The 17,237-nt window shown below is 44.4% G+C and overlaps 1 protein-coding gene across 1 annotated transcript in view; it reads left to right on the top strand.

Annotated features, from left to right (window-relative positions):
* Positions 1-17,237, top strand: part of LOC8035421 — a 117,215-nt gene that overhangs the window by 23,633 nt on the left and 76,345 nt on the right. The gene's annotated exons all lie outside the window — the stretch shown is intronic.

Genomic DNA, 17,237 nt, shown 5'->3' with positions numbered 1-17,237 from the left:
CTCTATAGGTGGCGCCACTGGTTTTTTGAAATGGCGGTTATGGTGAGGGTCGGAGATGCGTGCCGGTATATCAGTTGCTGAGCCTGTCTAGTGTGATGGCTTCACTGAGCGACGTCCAGCGTTCCTGTTTGGACAAGGAAGCTAGGGTGTTATGAGCGCAGGTCATTTCTTTATCCTGGAACAAACGGTGTTTAGCGTAATATATACGACAAGAGGCACCTTTCAATTATAGAACAAAACCGAAACTAAATTCTATTTTGGATTTAATTTCTCGGTATAGTTGTTACATACGGATTCTTTCATGGCTCAAAAAGTGAGCTAACGAAGCTGTTCGTGGAAACTTTATGACATACGTGTGCAATCCAGGCACTTCAGAATGTTTTGGAGATTTCAATGTCCCTTGAAAGTCTTTCATACACCTTAGATGTAACATGGAGTATTTTAATTGTAGAAAAATCAGTTCTGGTATCTGTGTTCTTGGAAGACTTTTCTCGCTCAGATAATTTCATGTGAAATAATAACCTAAGGGCCCTTTAATGGATTTTGGGACGCTGGAGACGCGACTATTGTTGTTGTCAATGAGGTCTCGCTTCAGAACTCATGGTCTGTTTCGTGTCAGACATTGCCTCATGTCATAGTGTCACGTGATTCCATGGTGTCACGTGACAATTGCATTTTCTTTCTTTTTTTCACAATGCCTAGCGGGAGGATTTTTCCAACACATTTAGAGGTAAAAGTTTTCACGGTTGCACGTAGCGTTTCTTTACACTGCGCCGTCACTTGAAACTATGGCGTCGGAGTTAGTCTGCAGTGTAATTGTGCTTAGCCTGTGTGCGGTTGAGTGCTCAGTGCCTCGCCCGCCGCCTCCATCCATTTGAAGGGACGGAGCAAGGCATCGGAAAATTTTCAATTACACAAATCTTTGTGGAGACCTCTGCTAAAACAGATAAATGAAACTATACTTACTCGAAAAGTTACGAACCCGGCGAACTTGCGAACTTCTCATAATCCTCCACGTTTTGTTACCCTGCCGCACTGTAAATTGTGTTTTTCTTTTCTTCTCTTTTTTTCTTTGTTTTGAACGAATGCGCGTAAGCACGGATGGATCCACGGACAAAACTGTCAGAAAACATACGTGCAACGCCCCGGGGTGGCATCAGCCGTCTGCGGCCCCAGTCTTGCGACAGCCCCTTTTTAGGTTCGCTGATTCACGTCCGTTCGTTTTCCCGTTCGCTGGGCGCAGCTCCCAAAAACCGCGCCCGGCTTTTGAGCTTTCCCCTGGGGCGACCCCTCTTCTTTCGGGCTGCGTATACGTTTTGCCCGGCGCTCACGAGATCCCGCGAGAGCTTTCAGAAAGTAGTCCGTGACACTTTGAACTGACGTCTAGAGACCGCGTTAACCGTGCGGGCGTTATAGTTGGACCGAGCATCCGAGCACAGCCGATCCGCTCTTCTTATATTTATCCTTTTTTTTACAGGCCGGACAAAGAGGATTTTGTTGGTTCTTCGCTCTGTGTCGTTTTTAAGAGCGCGAAGAACGAGATTTAATGGTATCCGAGAGCGAGCGGATGCATTCGTTATCCTCAACCTACTCTACGAGCGCGTTAAGCCCTACGGGGTGGTTTCACGTGACGCGTTTCCGGCTCGAAATCTCGGCAGACGCCATGTTGATGAACTTTAGCCCTACGGCTTTCTACGCGGGGAGACCACGTTTTCCAGATCCCTCGAGCTTTCTTTGGCCGTGATCGACTGCACCAGCCACAGTAGTTGGGTAACGTAAAATAGCATCGTCATGGTCCTAATTCTTTCTTTTTTTTACAATTTGTTAAATGTTTTGTTTTCCCAGGACCCGGAGATCGAGAAGTAGACGTACCGGCGGCCAAACAGGCCCTTGTAGATTCCGCCAAAGTGGCTTAAAGGCCGACGACCAGACGCGACATTCTGCAAGGCAGAAGATCCTCCTCACTATGGCGGAGGAGGAAACAGGCAACGATGGACAGGGTAGAAAAACGGAGAGGAGGAAGCGAGCGAAAAGTGGAAAGCGCAAACTGGTCGTCAGTCTTTAAGCGTGGGTTTATTCGTCACAAATATGTCCCCGGCCGTACTTAGCGAGTTCCTTCGTCGACGGAGCCACTGCCGCTCGTCCTCGTGCTCTCACCAACACCAAGGGCGACGCCAATAACTAAGCGTTTGCGTGCAAACTAATAGGGGAAGCCGGTGGGCGCCTTTGTCATCAACATGGTGGAACGATATTTACCGGAAGTGCAAAGAAGTCAATGTGTTTGGGGATATTATCATATAAACAAAAGAAAACAAGAGAAGAGAGGGGCGTCTTCGTCCGCTGCCCGGCATCCAGCACGCACTCACTGCCCTTCCTCGCGCATTGGGTGAGTGCGCCACCGGAGGCAGGACACTTAAAGGGATACTTCAACGAAATTTGAAATATTCCCGTCACGTTCAAAAATAGGTTGAATATGATCCACAATATCCGTAAATGACAATCGCACGTTTGTATTTTGAGTCTGGTGGCTGTATTTTCGTTATAAACGGCCCACTCTGGCAAGCGCTCGGAGAAGGCCCAGCGGAGACCACGTGACATCCAACGCAATCGTGACGTAGGTCGTCTCAAGACGGGCAAAGCTACGGCGAGGCTGGCGTCGAGAGGATGGCCTAGTCGTTCCAGCCACCGAAGCGGCTGCTTTTGTACGAATTTTGAGTGACGTGTTAATCTTTTATAATCTTGTAGGGGGACAATAGCGACTTCTGCGACACACAAAAGGCATTCTTGGGGAGAGGGGAGTTCCTCCTGCCCCTCTTCTCTCGTCGTGGCCGGAGGCGAGACAACCTCAGTCACTAGCTGTCGAGGTTCCTAGACGGGCATTACAAGCGAGGCGTTAGCCACATCCACCAGGTGCTCTTTGCTAATCGTTTAATTCATTTTAAAATTCCTTTTCGTGACTTTTTTTAATAAGATATTGGTATGTTCGATGTGATGCTGCTTTTTTGAACACATATAGACCAAAAATATGAGCTCAGAAATTTCGTTGTAGTATTCCTTTAAGACTTCCCTCTTCCGTCCTTATTCTGCCGGTGACCAAAGTATATTTGTATCACTCACATAAATAACCCGTTTTATGGGCTCAACCTAATGTCTTTTTTCGTGCAATAGTGTTTCGAGTACAGTCAGTCTCAACGAGGAATCTGTTGGAAGTTTGCTGGTGTATCTACGCATGAATTGTCCTTAAAAACAAACTGCCATTCATAAAAAAAATGTCTCTTAATGGGCAGTCGTAGATCGTTTCCAATGTCACCAGATGGCTGGTCAAATAAACGCTTTGGGCTGAATACACAAAAGGAAACTGCATAGCTCGCTACAACCAACAAAACCTGGAAAAAGATCTAACCTTTCAGCGGAACGAAAGCAGAGAAATGTGCCGATGACAGAGCAGGCAAACAGGCAGTTTCTTGTTGTATCAATGTTTGCCTCTCTTTTTGTATAAATAATTCTTCATTATTTTCATTTACCATTCCATTCTATGCTACACGTATGCGTGACGTGATCGCCAGAAATATTCAGCCACAAAATTCGAGCATTTTTTTTTTCTCCATTTCGAAACCGGGCGATTGTATCGAATTATGTTAATGAATCTAAAAACTGGTTCACAAAGCACCGCCTGGTTACGTAGCGTTATGCTACGGTAGCTTTCGTCTGCCTACACCTAGAGTCACCTGGAGATCTGTGATTCGTTTAAAGCATAGTCACCAGTTCAATGTGTAGAAGCTTGCAAGCGACATTCGAGGCACTGTGCTTTGGGTGACTTTTAACTTAACGTAAAAAAAAAGACCCCGTAGGACGTCTTTGTGTGCATGGGCTTTAAGGCTAATTACCACATGGGTTTTTGCTTGCGTTTTCTTACGTTCGTTATAAGTCACCTAAACATCCCTGCTTCGTATGTCGCGTGCAAAGATACTGCTTCAATTGGTTACCAAGCTTCATGCGAAACACGGATGACCCTGTGACTGTCGACGTAAGCAGACGAAAGTTTCCGTAACGTAATGTAACGTAATAAGAAACGTCTGTATTAATATCGAAAGCTACGGCATCTGTTAAGCAAAGATTCGGACAAGCAGGCGAACTAACTGCATAATAAACTTGAAACTCGGAAAATAAAAAAAAATAAAAACAGACAACCACACGCTCAGTGAATCGGTTAATTGTGAAAAAATCTTAGAACTTTTCTTGCACAGCTCAGATTTCCAATCTTGAGGTCTGACTTTGCCAATTTATATGTTTTTTGTTTGTTTGTTTTTCTAGGTGTTTTTAAGCGAGGAAAAGAAATCGTTAGTACATGACTCTGACACCAAGCATTTTGCAAAACGAGGCACCACATTAAGTAGCCAATTGGAATCTTCGTAGTCGAAGGACAAAGATCAAAATTGTGTAGCTGTGGTCATATTCTACCATTGAAAACTGCCAGCGGTATTGTTGGTTTCACCTCAAATCCGTACGTAGGTGACACCACGAGCTGATGGGAGCAATTATACAGCGTCAAAAGCTCACCGACGTGGTTATACGTCACGTTTCTGCGCGGGTTCTATCAGCCTCAGGTAAGACCCAGTGACTCGCACTTTTGACACTGTTTGATTGGTCCCACCAGCACGAAACTTCGACTGCGTCCGAGCGTAAGGTGCAATTAACGTAGTATAACGAAGGAACAGGCGCGACGGCGTTGCTTTAGGCACATGTTTGTTTGCTCTCGAATTTCGAGAAGGAAGCAACTTTCGCAAAGCGTGGACCTTTGGAGCGCGCAAAGAGAGCCACGTGCTTCCGAAGGTGGCTGTGCTCGCGCGGCACACAATCTGTGAAATACACCGGCAATCTTTGTCGTCGTTTCAGAAGTCGGTTACTCTGCCTGCGCTTTTCGAACACCTAGAGTGATAATGAACGCTGTGGACTCCAGTAAGACATACAAGGACGTACAAGGACGTAAAAGGACGTACCATAGTGTACAAGTACGTACAATGATGTACAATGACATAGGATTTTATGCAAGGATTTACAAGATACAAATGCGAAAAATGGTGTACAAGGGTGTCGTGAACATTCGCCGCACCCAGATTCCTTTATCGCTTTCCGCGGTTAATCTATGCCGTGTGTATCCTGCCAAATGCGGTGTAGTCGACACCGTATTCGCAGTCACATCTCCAACAGTCCCTTACTTCAAGTTCAACGAAAGATTAAACTTTTTTTTTTTTTTTTTGCATTCTGGTGTGTATTTGTTATTTGTTTCTTTGTTGGCTCAATGACGTGTGAATATTTAGTTATCCAACATGACGTGGATTAGTTATTTTGGTGATCTGCTTTTCGTGTTCGTCACTTACTACAATTTAAGGGTATACCTGCAAGCACCTAATAAAACTACATCTTCCTGTCGAAAGCGACGGAGCCGCGTGAGTTTCCGGGCCCTTTGTGTAGACCGAGGCATCGCGAGAGTCGACGTCTCTGGAGACATCTCCCCGCAGGGCTCCGGCCCCGTTTCCGGCCTCAGGGGCAATGTTATCCGGCAGCTGCAGCACGGCAGGCCGCCAGCCTGTGCCGCGCCAAGGACCGACTTGGCCCGGGTCTTGCTCCTGCTGCCGGTTATCTCGTCCACGCACCATTGGCGGCAGGAGATGTCTGCGAGCAAACTACACAGATGTGACCCAATCCAGTTTTTTTTTTTCCCAATAGAACTGGATTGCTCAACTTGGACGGTGAAGCGAAGGGTAGGCAGGTGACTCAAACCTTTATAATCATCTTCATAAGACTGGTCAAGAAGGCTACGGATCCAGGTGCGTTGGGGCAGTGTGTTCTCTGTTGATTTTGAATATTATTTATTTATCTATTTATTTATTTATTTATTTATTTATTCTACGCGCGTAAAGGCTGGTTTGTACATTTGAGTTTGAATGTGATTAACTGACTTCCAACGGCTTGACATCGCTTACAACGAGAACACACTGCCGCTATCTGTCGGGTCCTTGTAGCCTTTCAGATCTGCGTGTACGAGGGGGGGGGGGGGGGGGAGGGAATCGGAATTTATTTTGAAAAATTGTGTTTTCATTTTTAGACGTTCACATATAAGTCGCCTTTCGAGTACTTTCCACCTGATTCAATGCACTTGCCGAGACGTTTCTTTCAATGCTCCAAACGTGTTTTTAAGCTCGTCGATATGAATGCCTTTAGTTGCTTCTGCCATTTTTTTTTTTTTTTTTCACTTTCTGTACATTGACACTTTTTTTCATTTGAGTATTACTTTTTATGTGGGGGAAACAAACACGGGGCGAGGTCGAATAAATAGGAAGGGTGGGATACGGGGATCACGGCGTGTTTGGTCAAAAACTGCTGAATGCTGGGCGCGATGTGTACAGGCGCGTTCTTATGGTGGACAAAGTCGTCTCGTATTCGCCAGAACTTGGGATATATATATATATTTTTTTTTTTCAAAAATCGTGACGCAACTTTTTTTTAAATTTTAAGATAAAAACATTGGTTGACCGTCTGACACGGAGTAACCAATTCTGACTGTACAAACTCTCTCACGCCAAAGAAACATATGATCACTATTTTCATGATGAACTTCTCTCTTCGGTGCTTTCTTGGGTCATGTTTAAGTGACTGTTTCTTATTGGCTGTTTTGCTGTTTTCTTTCGTGCTCGTAGCCCTAGCACCAAAATGCATCTCCGGTTATAAATTTAAAATAATTAGGGTCATTCTCCAAATGCTCTTTCAAAAAACCGCACGCAGCCAAGTGACTACCTTTTTGTTCAGGTGTGAGAAACCAAGCAAATGTGCGAGTAAACGAGCATGTGCAAATCATCCGGTAAACTCTGCTGACAAGAAATCCACGAGACTCCAGTCTATCCCACAAGTTCATCATTCTTCTAACGGCAGTTATCAAAGATGGCGTGACGAATTCTTGCCACAGTTTTGCAGAAGGGTTTGGATTTGGGCTAGTTGGTGGAACATGTTTAGGGGTTAAAAGCGCTAAAAACGACGGACGAGTAGAGGAGACACACACCACAGAGCGCTTAAGCGCTCTGTGGTGTGTGTCTCCTCTACTCGTCCGTCGTTTTTAGCGCTTTTAACCCCTAAACTTGCCACAGTTTCTTCGTATCGGCTGGCTGAATGACGCCCAAAACGCGTTTGATCGTCGATCGACATTTCGACTTATTTAAAACTAAAAAAAAAAAAAATTCGTAAACTTGTCTTACTCAGAGCAGCTTCCTTGTAATCCAACTGTAGCATGACAGCCCCTCTCCGCCATAGTCTCCTTCAACAAGAAGCGAAATTCCCCTGCCGCAAGTTGTTCAAATAAAAACTGCAGTCATCTCAAAATAGGCAAACGTGTTAATTCGGAGAGCAAGTTTGTCTGCTCCTTTTGCATGGGTTGTAATGACGTCAGAAAGACGCCATGCTCTGATTGGCTCAGATAGAAGGATAGTGGGTAGACCTCAAAGCAAGCTGCCTTCAGGTCTACCCACTCTTCCTCAATAAGAGCCAATCAGAGCTCGGCATCTTTCTGACGTCACCGTAACCCCGCATGCAAGAAGCAGACGAACTTGCGCTCGGTAGAATTTCAAAACATAATCCACTGCAGTCGAACGCAGCGTCTCACAGGACCTCCGATTGCTACACTGATGCAGACGGGTTTCTACTAAAGGCATCTAGTGGAAAAAACTTGTACTACAAGAGCCTGCCCTCCAGAAAATAATTCCGGTTTCTTTTTGGATTCCCTCGAATTATAAGAATCATTGCTTGATTGTGCGCTAGAAATAACCCTGAAAATGCTTTAAGCGACCATTTCTGGTTGGCTTGTGCGTACATTTTATCTCACAGATATTGCAGAACGTTTAGTCTAGTCATACGTATTATATCGAAAGTGTTTCAGCGTTAATTAATAGTGGGCACCAGTGTGACAGTGTCTTCTCCCAAGGTAAGTGGTTGCAAGACTTTTTAAGGCAGTTAACAACACTGAAAGGCAAATCCGTGAACGCAAGCGAATATAAAGAGTACATTCGTGATTAAAAAAAAACATTGTTACGAATAAAAACGTTATCTGGTGTAGTAAAACCACAAATCAGGCAGGCTTGTGGGTACGAAGTAAACAAAAAGAAGATGATGCCGGGCATCACGCTTCAGTTAAGAAAGGGCGACTGACTCGCGATGTTGCCCGCCACGGATTTTTGTATACAAGGTGTGCTGTGGAGAACATGCTCTGAACAAGAACACGAGATAAGTTCCGAGATTTATACCGGAACTTTCCAGAACAGAAATAAAAAGGGAAAAGCTAGAAACTATATACCTGAAGCGGTTTGAAACCAGGGGCGGATTTAGAGGGTGGGTCCGGATGTACTGACCCCCCTCTTGATTTCTGCTTGTGTAAATTTTAGGGCGTAAAACGAAGAAGAGGGGAGGGGGTTCCTAAACATATGGTACGCTGACCAACACCTGACCCCCCCCTCAGGAAATTCCTGCATCCGCCCCTGTTTAAAACCCGTGCCTGGAAGTGGCGTGCGCTGCCAAACCGGTCACGCTTGCGGCAATACGCATATACTTCCTGAGAATCTCCACTTCCGGGCGCTTATATAGATACACAACACACTTCGTGTGGGTAATTCAAAGCCGCAGGGCGCTTGAAAGCACCATATGATTTCTTTGAATTTCCGCTATTAAAATGCAAAGTCGTTAGAAGAGTCTTTTTTGTATTTTTATATTATATTATCATTTCACACCGCCCCCCCCCCCCTTTCCCCCCCCCCCCTCCCCCAGTCAGACTAGAGTGTCCTATACTGCTCCACTGTCGGGGGTGCCGTTTTTCTCGCGATTTGCACTTTTTGATGTCTTCTGCTTGATTCACACGATTCGATTTCGCAGTAACGAAATCGCTTGTGCAGCAAAAAAGCGTCGTGAAAGCTGCAGTGTTCACCAACGCACTTCCGAAATCGCAAGTAAAATCGCACCATGTGAATCGGGCTTGATAGTCTAGCGTTAGTACTGCCGCGCAGCTACCAAAATTCGCCATGTGATACCTCGAAGAATACTGTTTTTTTAATCTAGCTTCTTATATGGTTTATATGAACGACGGGCTGGAAATCTCTAATTAGAATATAAAACAAAAATAGTTCATAAGTTAGCGAAATTTAGTAATTAACTCGCTAATTGTTTCTGTACGCTGTGCCCCAAAGTCCGTCGCGGTCGATACCGTTATTCTGCAGGGATATTTTCTTCCTTGTTGTTCTTATTTTAGATCGTCTTAGAAGAACAAAAAAGAAAACAGCCTTAAGTACGCTACGCGGCTCGAATTTGTTGGATTATTCTATTTTCATGCTGGGTAATTAAATTACTACTTGCTTTTATTTTTGTGAGCCATCTGGATCTCTTCTTTCTGCACAATACTATACCCATAACAACTCCGATATAAAAATCACTACCCTTGCATACAAACGAGAGGAATAAGAAACTCCAACGTATACAGGCAATTTTAGCAACCGAAGTGCTAGACAACGGTAGTTTTTGTTTACTTCTTTGTTGCGCAAACTCCGACAAAGCTCTAGGAAGGCTGTTTGTGAGAGAGTGCACTTATGGCTAAGCTTGGTACGTCTGCTGTACCTGCTAGCTACCTCTCGGCCCATTGAACGCAGGCGCTGGCTGCTACTGCCAAAAATAAGAAGAAAACGTTAACGTGTTTTTTTGTGTGTGTGTGTTTTTTTGTTTTTTTTGCGGTATGTTGTTTTACGCGTGACCCCAGTCGTCAGGGGCTCGTGTCTGCAACTGCTTTGTTCTCAAGAAGAAAAGAGAACGTTTTTTTACCATTCTCATTTCGGGCGCGGTTATCCTGGGTGTGACCAGTGCTACAGTCGTTACCGAAAAAAAAGAGTAACGAAATACGTTACTTGTAAATAAGAGGAACGCGTTACTGTTACCGATAAAATGTAACTCACGTTACTTTTGCGCGAGTTTTTTTTTTTCCAATTATGAAGTATCATTTTTGCTGTTTTGTCGTTGCTGGTGTACATAAGCACCGTGTTTCAAGAGACATCATGTCCATGCAGAAACTGAACCTTATCTTTTTTACGGTTTCATCTAGATACTCACAAACAAACAAGAAACTTTAGAAGTTTACATAGCTTGGCGTCTAGGAACACAAAAAAAAATGAAGTGCAGCTTTGGGAAGAATGTGTAACGAGTACCACAACTACGTCTCCCGTTACTCGAAATAAGTAACGTAAGCACGTTACGCGTTACTGCTTAGAAAATGTAGCGAGTACATTCCACGTTACTGAAAAAGAAAAAAAAAAAGTAACGCTAAAGCAGAGCCACTGCTTTGGGCTTTGGTCGCGACGGTCGATACATCCACCAATGAGAACGGTTCAAGCGCGGTATGTCGATGTCGTCTACAATCGTCGGAGAAGCGAGACATAAACAAATATTGACGACAAGGAAAGTTGACGATCTTCTTTTCGCGTTTTTTCCCCTTTTAAAAGTGAATTTCGAGTTATTTTGCGCCTTATTCTGATATGTATAGCAAATCGCAGCTGTACAAGTAGAGAAGTCAACGTAACAGACCACTGTGTCCTGTCTCCAAGCGTCGATTAAAAGTGTAACAAGTACCGGAATTGGGAGATTACGCACAGCAGCAAAAACAAATGACAGTAGACGAGATGTTGCGGTTAATTGTGGAAGTGGGGACCAGAAGGGAACACATTATGGGCAAATTTAGTCCTTCATTCACTGCAGACACAAAACCACAGGCTTGGTATAGTTGTTACAATTTATTTACACTGTTTAAAGCTAATAAATTTGTCTTCAACTACAACATTAGTATATTTTTATTTGAAATACCATACTAGATCGACAAGAACAAGTGGAAAAACCGAAGAGCAAGTATAATGACTGCCTTGTCGATAGATGGCGCATAATACTACCCAATCAAACTAATTAGGGTCGTTCTATATCCAGTCATTTATCAGAGTACCTAGGTACTTTTTCCTTTCTAGGGACGCTGGTTTTGTTCAATGCACTTACCATCGCTTCAAGAAACCCGGCGCCAAAGGGGGAATATACCGTGTGGAGCATCTCAAAAGTTGCATGGGACCCTTAGTTTTTCTCATTTGTTTTCATTTACTTTTTCCTGAAAACAAAATACCGACTGTTCCATCTGAAGAATTTCGCGCGGCCCTTGTAGTTTGAAATATCGATAGTTACATCGTATAGGTTGTTTGATCCTATTGCACGCCTTGTCCTTAAAAAGAACAATATCGAGTATTGCATCTTAAAGGTCCTCAAAAAGAACAATATACCGATGTTGCAACGTAGAAATATCGTGTGGCCTTGTTTAGTTTGAAACGCCGACTGCTGCAACGTAGATATTACGTTTGACCCCTATTGTTTTGCTTGCCCTTAAAGAGAATAATACCGAATATTGCATTTTAAAGGTCAACTGCGACGCCTCTAGTTTTCTTGGCCCTCAAACAGAACAATACCAACTGTTTCGGCTTAAACATTGCGTGTGGCCCTAGTTTTATCTCAACTTTAAAAAGCGAAATACCAAGTGCTGCATCGCAAAGGTTGCATATCACCCCCAAGTCGAAATACTGACTATTGCATCTTGCAAGTTGCTTGTGACCCCCAGGTTTCTACTGTCCTAAAATAGAAAAATACCGAGCGCTGCATCTTTAAAGCTTGCATGAGACCCCCAGTTCGAAATACCGCATGTTGCATCTAACAAGTTGGGTGTGACCCTAAGTGTTCTCTTTCTCTGATCGTCAAAAGGCAAAATACCAAGTGCTGTATCTTCAAAGTTGCATGGGACCTCTAGTTTGAAACACCGATTGTTGCATCTAAGATGTTACCCGTGACGCTTAGTTTTCCCTGGTGCACAAAGAGCAAAATACTGAGTGCTGCATTCTGAAAGTTCATGCGACCCCTTGTATGAGGCACCGACTGTTGCATATTACAAGTTGCGTCTGGCCCCTACTTTTTACTGGTGCTCAAGGAGCGAAACACCGAGCGTTTCATCTTAAAGGTCGCAGGTGACCCCTAGCTTCAAATACCGACTGTTGTATCAAACAACTTGCGTCTGACCCCTGCTTTCACTGGTGCTGAAGGAGCGAAACACCGACTGTTGTATGTTAAAGGTTGTATATGACACCTAGTTTGAAATGCGGATCGTTGCATCTTACAAGTTGCGTCTGGCTCCCACTTTTCCCTGGTGCTCAAGGAGGAAACACCAAGTATTGCACCTTAAAGGTCGCTTGTAACCCCTAGCTCAGAATACCGACTGGTGCAACTTAAAAACTGCGTCTGACCCTTTTTTGTTTCCTGGTCCTCAAGAAGCAAAATAGCGAGTGCTAGGTGCACGTGGCGTTGTTTTATTTCTTTCCCTCGCGTCATGCAACTTATCAGGAAAGGATGGATTACGGGCGCGTCGAAGTTTCCGTCGACCGCGAGTTGGGCTTCTCGAGGACTAGCCGCTATCGAGCGATAAAGCAACCGGAAGTCCGTCTCGCGGCGGTGCTCGAGGATTCGGAAGGAAGACGGCAGCGGAAGGAAGCGGCTGTCGCGTCGGAAGCCGAGGCTCCTCTCCACACGTCGACGAATAAATTTAACCGCGTAGAAGGAGACTTCACTTAATAATCAACATACGACATGAATGAACTCTACTTACTGGTTGTCATTGAGGTCAAGTATCTCTCCTTGTTTTCGCGTTTCTTTCGCGGGAAAATTGACGTTGATAATATAGCGTTTTCCCGGCTATATTTAGCGTTTTTCTGAGTTGTCTAGTGAAAGAAATTGCCAATCTGCGGGTGGCGGGATTTCTAGTGGTTTGCAAATCGTGTTAAGATTTTTTTTTGTCACAGTTTAAAATGTTTTAAAGTTTACATTTATCTATCATCAGAAACATGATTTCTGTGGTAAGTTGGTCATGGGATCGCCTCCTAGCTTGCCATCAGCAAAAATTGTTGTCAGTGAAAAAGAGGCTTTATATTTTATTGAGACATCAAAGTGGCAAACCTTGAAACCTCGTTTTAAATAACTTGTGCGTGAATGTGTGAATTCGTTTTTAAGCCTGCCGGATGAGATTTGCACGGCGAACAATATGCACAAAATTAAGAATGGTTACTGGAACTTCTAAGGAACTATACACTAGTCACATACCTCTACTGGAAAATATAATTTTTAGAAAACGTATCTTAATCTGGTCGCTGAAGCTTTCAACCGCCACCAAATATTGCACTAAAAATCGGAACAGGGGAAGGGTACTTCGGCAGGTATAGCAAAAACACCCCACCTGTAAGCAGTAAGGTCATGCGGTGTACATCGTTTTGTGTATGGAAGTGATCTAAGCCAAACAACATATAGGTCAATTCTAAAGGTGTTTTTATTCATTCTACTATTTTTAGACAAAATATATAGCTGTAAATTGTGCTAAAAGTCATTCTTTCTCAGTGCCTAAAACTTGGAGGCTTTTTAGCGGTTTTGACTTTTCAAGTTATTTTTGAGTTGGCAACGTATTAAAAAAAACGTAAGGCATATTGCTGAGCAATTGTGCGTACGTAAACAGTTCTAGCATCACCTGACATCAGGTCACATGACATCAATTTGCCTGACAAATTTAGCGGGGAAAATGAATTGGTGCGTAGGTCACCGTGAGGTTAATTTTCCCGCTAAATTTAGAGGAGAAACTAAAATTGCCGTGTAAGTCAGGTGACATCAGGTCTCGTGACGCCAATTTTCGCGCTAAATTTAGCGGGGAAGCCGAATTGGCGTGACGGTCACGGGACGTTAATTTCCTCGCTAAATTTAGCGTGGTAATCGACGTCACGTGACCTGATGTTACGTGACCTATATGCCAATTCAACTTCTCCGCTAAATTTAGTGGAGCAACCTCATCGGTGTGTAGTTTGTGGCGTCCCATAATGCAACACTGCGCGCGTTGCATTGTGGGACGGCTTTACAAAATGCGGCTTCACAAATTCCGCAGCAAATAGCCAAATAATGTTTCACGTTAAAAAAAAAATGCCGGGACAAAGTAAAAAAAAAAAATAAAGGCACAGTCATATAGTCAAAAACAGAGAACAGAGAACGCGGTCTCCTGCACGCCCTCCATGCCTTCCACCGTGCTTTGACTGAAGCATTGTCGAAGGTAGAAAGCGCGCGGTGGACGCGAGACAACTGAAGCTCCTCCCTGAAGTTTTTATCCTATCAGTGACTATAACATGTATTTCCTATGTGTAGGCTGTAAAGCTTCTTCATTGTTCTTTGTAGCAATGGGATGAATTGTGAAAACGCACCCCTGAACACCACGCGAACGTTATATTTGATTAATGTACGGTCATCTTTTGAATATATTTGTGCCCTTTAAGATCCGCTTAACTCAGGGTGCAGGTTTGGTTAACTGACCTTAATATTTCGTTTCAGAGCAGGCGTTGGGTCGCATTAAGGATCACCCAGGTTGACTATCGCTGTAAATACGCAAGGACTTGCTAGAGCAAACCCTTTCTTTCGTTACCTTTTGTACAACGTTAAAGATGGCGTTGGCCAAAATCTATAATCCGGACCACCACTTTATCACTCCCATTGTTGACCCCTCACGGAAAGGTGTCGAGTTTCATAACTTGAAAATTTGCTTCTTTTTTTCTTTCTTTCTTCTTGACAAAATTCATTAATTATTGCAGTCATTTGTCTGGGAACAATGTTTCGGCACTCTCCGCCAATTTCTTTTCGCTCTACCTTTGATGATTGTATTATTTTTACCCGATTTTGATTTTGTTGGACGCGGTTGTGCTCTGGATAGTCGCTCCCTTGTTTTATTTCAGTCTTTCTCTTTCTTGTTTTTTTAATGCACACTTTTTTGATAGAAAAGGGCATGCGCTTTTAGAACTATATTATCGGCATACTGACGCTTATGCATAATTTTGATGCATGCAAAACAGTACGTAAATTTCAAATGCAGACACATTTGGGACTTGGTTAGACGTTTCGCGGCCCTGTACATAGCTCATATTACAGCGAAGCCTTTGATGTGAAGGAAAGGTAAACGACGAACATAATTTCCAGATGATATACACTTACAATTCAGCATTAATCACTCTCATTGAGGGTAGCGACCCGAGTACTGAGTAATTGAAAGCTCCAAATTATCTGAAACCGAAATCGGCCCTGGTCGAGTGCCGTTGTTGTATACTACTGTCTTTTAGCGCTGCAATGATATTGTGAGGGTAATATAAAGTTTAAAGTAAACCGCTTTCGTCGGCCCGACACCACACCGGACGCTCACTTCAAATCACGATCGGCAGCAACGTTCTACAAAAACACAATCTGCTAAATCAGATGTAAGGGCGTTGCAATACAATAATACCAATGTAAATCCGATACATTGCCGCTTCCGTCCCGATGTGTTATCAAGAAACAACTGAAAAGTAGTGCCGACGTAGTGCCGAAATAGTGCCGATATAGCCCCGATGTAGATCCGAAGTATTGCCGAAGTAAAACCCAAGTATGGAGCCGAAATACTGCCAGGAATATGCCGAAGTACGCCAACAATGTGCAGAAGTAACGCCGACATTTGGGCCGAAGTAACGCCGACAATTGGGTCAAAGTAACGCCGACAATTAGGCCAAAGTAACGCCGACAATTAGGCCGAAGTAACGCCGACAATTGGGCCGAAGTAACGCCGACAATTGGGCCAAAGTAACGCCGACAATGTGCCGATGTAACGCCGACAATGTGCCGCTGTGACGCCGACAACTGGCCGATGTGACGCCGACAATTATACCGAAGTGACGCCGATGTTGTGCAGAACGCCCCGATGTAGTTAAGTTCAGAGAGTGCTCACGGAGTTGTTCCAAAGCGTTTTTAAGCACTGAAGTAGTACGATCAAAGTCCTCCCGAAAGTTCTGTCGAGACACTTAGTAGCTCACACCATAGACGCCCGTCAGCAGTCGAGAGGAAGACAGTCGCCGGCCAAACCGGCGCTCAAGCTACGCGACACGGGGTGTCGACGGCCGTAGCCATGAGTTACGAGTCCGGACGGCGCGCGGCAAGAGAATAAGAACCCCCATTAATCCGGTGCTATGGGCTGCAGCCTGACGGCGCGCCGAGTCTTAAATGGCTCCCCGAATGGGCAATTCCGGCGCTCGAGTTACGGAACATTCCGGAAGGGTTCCTCCCAAGGCACGAAAGGTGGGAAAGGGTTTTGCAGCTACGGTTAGGGGAGCGAACCGCTTTCTTCAAAAGTGTCGCCTCACCACCCGTGTCGACGCGTGATATGTTGGGGACGATCATCGCGGAAGAACGCGCACCACCTTGAGTGAGCATTGGGATCCACAGACCCGTTGAGTAGCGCTCCGACCTTGGTATAACGCTCGAATTGGCTCGAACCGAGGCAATTTGTTTCTTTTAAACAAGACATGAAGTATTAAGGTTGCTCTTAAACGCTTTTCAGTCGAAAAAGAAAAAAAGTCGAAAGATAGGCACGAGATGAGTGCAATGAAACTTTTTTTCAGAAGGATGTTCTTATCGTCACTGAAAGGATGAGAATGGCGGAGAGGAGCAGACTGTATGCTTTGGTGTGTCGTGCATTTCAAGCGTGCCCGCGCAGCAAAAACACGGCGTTTTAAATAACACACCCTGCCGTTCTAGCTCTGTCATTGGCTATAGCATCATATCCATGCCTGTTCAGGCAACTGACTGAGGTTGAGGGTGAACACGTGCTGGGAGCCGGCTTCTACACTCCGGTATAGTAAGTCATTGTGTTCTGATTACGTAAGGCAACTCCAATGGGCGTCTAAGTTTCTTTTTTTATGTTTTAAACGTGTGTCACACAGTATAGTGACACCGCCATACGCTGAGACGATGCTCATCCAGATTGAAACTGGCAGTGGCTGGAGACTGGGGCGTGTATTTATCGCGGTTCATGTTCCTGGCTGTTAAGTTATACTCTATTCACAGCTGGAACTACTGACCACACGCGAGTACCGTTCTACACAATTCATGCTTAGCGGTCCTATACATCTAGAGACAGACAACCTCGCTTGGGCGAACAGTACGTGTCGTCTTGGCAGCTCATGGCCACCGCTTTCGAAAGCCCTTTCATCTGGCTATATGCTATAATTGGATGACCGGATCAATATAATCTAGTACTGGAAAAAAAAACTAAGTGGAACAGTTAGGAATGTTTAGCTGGATTTCAT

The sequence above is a fragment of the Ixodes scapularis genome, unplaced genomic scaffold (genome assembly GCF_016920785.2).
Source record: "Ixodes scapularis isolate PalLabHiFi unplaced genomic scaffold, ASM1692078v2 PGA_scaffold6__148_contigs__length_123643588, whole genome shotgun sequence".
In the NCBI taxonomy this organism is placed as follows: domain Eukaryota; kingdom Metazoa; phylum Arthropoda; class Arachnida; order Ixodida; family Ixodidae; genus Ixodes; species Ixodes scapularis.
The sequence above is the reverse complement of the archived record's forward strand: the minus strand, read 5'-3'. Positions and strand labels throughout refer to the sequence as shown.